This window comes from Heterodontus francisci, chromosome 2 (assembly GCF_036365525.1).
Source record: "Heterodontus francisci isolate sHetFra1 chromosome 2, sHetFra1.hap1, whole genome shotgun sequence".
NCBI classification, from domain to species: domain Eukaryota; kingdom Metazoa; phylum Chordata; class Chondrichthyes; order Heterodontiformes; family Heterodontidae; genus Heterodontus; species Heterodontus francisci.
In genome coordinates, this window is record NC_090372.1 from 168,895,487 (window position 1) to 168,900,277 (window position 4,791).

General features: G+C 33.9%; 1 non-coding gene across 1 annotated transcript; it reads right to left on the minus strand.

The window, feature by feature from the left end:
- Positions 1-912: 912 nt before the first annotated feature.
- On the minus strand, positions 913-986 carry trnan-guu (transfer RNA asparagine (anticodon GUU)). The gene has a single exon. It is a non-coding gene; the product is annotated as a tRNA-Asn (tRNA).
- Between the last annotated feature and the right edge of the window lie 3,805 nt (positions 987-4,791).

The following is a 4,791-nucleotide window of genomic DNA, read 5'->3' on the forward strand; positions in this document are numbered from 1 at the left end:
TAAATTAAATACCCTTCGTTCTAATTATGCATTTACACCATTCTAAGTAGTTGCAATTGATTCTTTCCACACACAATATTTTGATGTAATCTATATCTATGTTACAATATTTAGTATCCGGGACGTCTGTCTCAAAACTTATAATAAAATTAATTTGCAATGAATAGTTTTATAATCAAGAGATCTTAAAGCATCTCTCTCGAGTATTTAGATATAAACCCCTGAAGAATATTTCTTTACTTTAGCTATTTTTACTTTGTCTTTTGTCGGTGTCATACTAAAATTGAAACGTTTCTGTTGCCTTTGGAGAAAGTTTACTTCTATAATTCTTTCAGCTTTTATCGTGTTTCTAACTGAAGAGCAATTGCAAATCCCTGACTTTTCCAATGGTATTTCCTGAATTACGAAGCTCTGTTAGTAATCTCGGCCGAAAAATTGAATGCGGAGACTCACCTTTTGCACTGCACGATTTTACATCTCTTTGTTTGATTGAATAATCGGCTGAGTTTTGTTTTGTATGGCATGCTACAGGATGGACAAATATTCTTCTCAGAGATCACAACCTGAATTTTGAGATGTACTACTGCTCAGTATAGTTATAGACAGTCAACTTTACCGAGAATTTAATTTTGTGGTTGATCATTTTGCGCGGCCGCTATTGAAAGAAATGTGCAAAAATATCTTCATATTTTTGCAGCTGATATTATTTCTCATACGTTCATACGCGTTATTTCTTTACGTGAGAACAGAGGCTATGATGTGTTTCATACTAGCTGTTGGCAAGATACGCGTTCTGCCAAAAGAGCAGAAACTTAAAAACTGTTAATTTATCTTAAACCCTTTATAATTTTGCAGAGCATTTGTAATCGTACATAAAATGTAAGGGCATTAACGCTACATAAAAATGACAAACGTCCCTGGGTGGGCTCGAACCACCAACCTTTCGGTTAACAGCCGAACGCGCTAACCGATTGCGCCACAGAGACACACTGAGCAAGAAGCTTCCGATTAGAGAAGATAACAGGATAGCTACAAACACATCTAATTGTTCTCTATTTTCTCACAGTCCTTTCAACAAATATTCTTATTAAATCAATCACAAGACACTCTGCTCTCCAGTCACTGGCTTCTTTTGAAATTTTCGTGGAAAAATAGTCCAGGAAACAACAAGGCGTTGATTCACCCTGATCTGCAGCGGATCTACAGCTAATTATTTGTTATTGCTTCTGGATCGGGGTTAATTTTCTCGAAGGTGGTTTTGTGGGGGGAAGGGGGTGTCTCTTGTCACAGCGGCTCATTTAACAGGGTCAAGGTTTGTAGAAAGAGGACCAGAGCCTTCTCTGCGACAAAAGGCCGGGGGTGAGGGGTGGGATTCGGATGATCGGAAACACCAGTTTGTTTTTCACAATTGGGAACATTGGCTGCCTTCCGTTTAATTTGATCTTCTGAGAGCCCAGAAGGTGGTAGAGCGTCACCTGCTGACCGAATGGATCGCAGGACGGAGTCAGTCGTGCGGGACTAAAGTAACGGGACGAACTCGCCAACAGCGCTCGCCGGTCAGCGTTTCCCCTCGAAATTGGAGCGGGGCTAAACTCTCTTAATCATCGATATTGGCATGTTCGGCAGAATTTCTTCGGGAATCCAGATATCCCTCTTGATCGATCGGTTATGCCCGGTGCAAAAAAAATTAATCAAATTGACAATAAATTCTTTTAAAATGTCACTATCACTATTGTTGCATTGCCAAATTACAAAGTGATTATGCGTTGATAGATTTACAATCAATTGCTGCTTACCAGAATTTTAGAAATGTTAAATTTACTAATTTAAATAAAACGACTTCCTAATTGAGTTTACAATTCCTTGAAGATCGCACTGGAAAAAGTCTGAATTACATGCAGCGATGTTGTCAATTCAATAGCATTTTTGCATGCAACGTAAAGAATTTCCGCCTTTATGTGGATGGTACAAAAATAGATCAAAGTTTCTACATCAGACGAATAGTATGTCAATCAAGGATTGAAAAGACGCTTCCCGTTGACAAATCAAGTACAATAATTTTAAAGTTCAATCTGGCTATAGTTAACAAAGAAAACGCACTTATTGAAATGAGAAATGCTTTGCAATAGGTGAGAAAGATCATCGTTTGGCTTTGCTCTCCGTATTTTTTTTCTTCTCTCTCTGTTAATTAGTATTTAGAAGGACGCTTCAGTTCATTTATTTTGACTTCAAATCCTCTTTCTAAAAGTAGCAGAGGTTTAAATACCATTAATTTGATTGTAGTAAATTACAAACAAGTTTTAAATCCTATAGAGAAGTATATATATATATATACACACACTGTCATACAAACAGCTTTTAAAAGATAACCTTTACATGCTTTGATACATTTTAATTCCCATAGTCTCGTTAGATAGGAAAACTGCTAGTTATATGAAATTGATCATTTCAAAAATAGGGTTCTCTTGTCATTATCAATGAATTTTTGGTAATTACGTGAACTATTTATATGTACATGATTAATTATTGCATAAAATTCCGGAAGCTTTGCAAAAAGAATGGCACTTCTTATTTTACTATTTTATGTCAATTAGGAACAGGAATGTCATAATTAGATTTTCATATCCTTTAAAATGGAATAAAAAATGGTCGTTTACAACATCTGAACAATTATTAAATATGCAGTTTGAAATGCAAGTCTTGTTGCTTTGCATGGCAAAATAGAGGTTTAAAGTATTTACTAGATTACCAGTTCTGGCTCCAGTAGTAACTAATGAAGACAAACAGAAATCATCCCTAAAAATTGCAATGCTAAATAAAATGTCAAAAATCAGTCATATGTAGTCATCACTTGTAGCTCTTTTCTGATCGTAAGATGACAGATTGTGAGATTCTGCATTAAATCTATAGCTTGCCTGTTGCATATAGGGATAGATTATCATTATAGCTGTGACGACTCATTCAATAGGGCTGCTTTATATTGATCACTTTGACCAATAGTAACAATGGGAAACAAGTATAATCATGCTCTACCTCATTCAAAAATAATCTTGTTATGGTGTTCATGCATTATTGACTCATAGTTTCAACTCTTTACACCATTGGTGGATTGAATCTGTAGCAAGATATCTCAATAATACATATATTTTCATCTTTATCCCTTTATCTCAGATCCAGGCCAGATGGCAAATACACAGCACAATGCAATATTCTGAAACTGAGATAGGAAGATAAAATTCAACAAAGAATAATAATCAAAACTGCATGATTGAGTGTATTATATATATAATCTAAAAACAATCAATAATCTGTAAAATGAAAACTAGTATGAACATAGGTGACATTTAGGAGGCTATAGTTTTATCTCTGTTTTGAAACACTACTAATATTGCAGTTCTGTAAAAGTAATGCTGATTTTGGACCAAAAAGCATAGTTATTTCTTTACTGTTTTGTAAGAAAAAGAAACAGTTGTTAAAATTCTGTTCCACTAGAAAAAACATTGATTGTTGCTATATATGAGATTAAATGAATAAAGTCAAACATGTGAATGCAAAGAAATTATAAATATTACCTTGATCACAATACATTGCACCACTGCAGTTATATTGAGAAAGTCTGATTTAAAGCCATTAAAACTCAATATACAGACACAGTCTTTCTGTAAGTAACCTTTATACCATTTCTCTATTGTTTATACAATCACTATTTACTCTCCAAAACAATAGTCCTTAGATGTGCCTAAGGATCTGGGAGGCTTGTCCAACCATCAGAATCAATGCAAATCAATTAAATTGCAGCTGGCCTGCATTCATACAGCACAGACCTCCATTTGAATTAACCACATGTGGCTGATACAAACTTCTCACATGTCAGTGTCCAGAGGCCATACTTACAATAGTTTCATCATAAAAGCATAGGCGTGAATAAACAAGCATGCATAAACACAGATGTTTTATGCGAATGAAGAGACAGAAGTACTGGTAAAGATAGATGCAGGTAATACTTCAAATAGACAGTGCAAGGAACTAATGACACTGATTAAATGCATCATTAGGAATTCCATTTTATGTGGTCAGCATTCAATGGAAAACAATTTTATTTCTTTAAAACCTGTAATTCATTCTCATTTAATTGCACAATTTAAAAACAGTTAGTCATTTCCCAGTTACTATTTTTGTCTACAATTGACTAAAGAAAATGGATAGCTTTTTTAAACACAGTAATATAAACATGATAAATTTAAACTACAGTTAACACTAAACATTTTAACACCAATTTCAGTTATTACAGGATAATTGTTAAATGAGCAAACATGTGGACAATCAGTATATGTTAATATTATAAGTTTATGTTAGGAACCCTCAGTTGTGAAAATTAAATTCATTTGAACTAAATTGTTTTGTAAAACTTGATTAATCTCTTTAATCTGGGAAAATGTCACTATATAGTCCATTAGACTCTGTATTCGTTTAATGAAAATAACATTCTGTAACCCACACAAGTATCACTCTTTTGAATTGGTTTACCTGAGGTTTGTAAAATTTGAGAGACTGGAAAAGCATAAAGCTGCGTAGTGTTTTATTCTGTACATATATTACATCAAATTTGATGTGTATATAACACACAATGCAATAATATGACTTTTTAAATGGTTCTATGATTCTATGATAGTTACTTAAATTGATTATGTAATCCATTGTCATGCCAAGCAGAACTCAACACATTTTGTGCTGAACAGAGTTGGGTCCACAAGCTACTATTAAAACCAACAATTGTCCTAGTTTACAAAT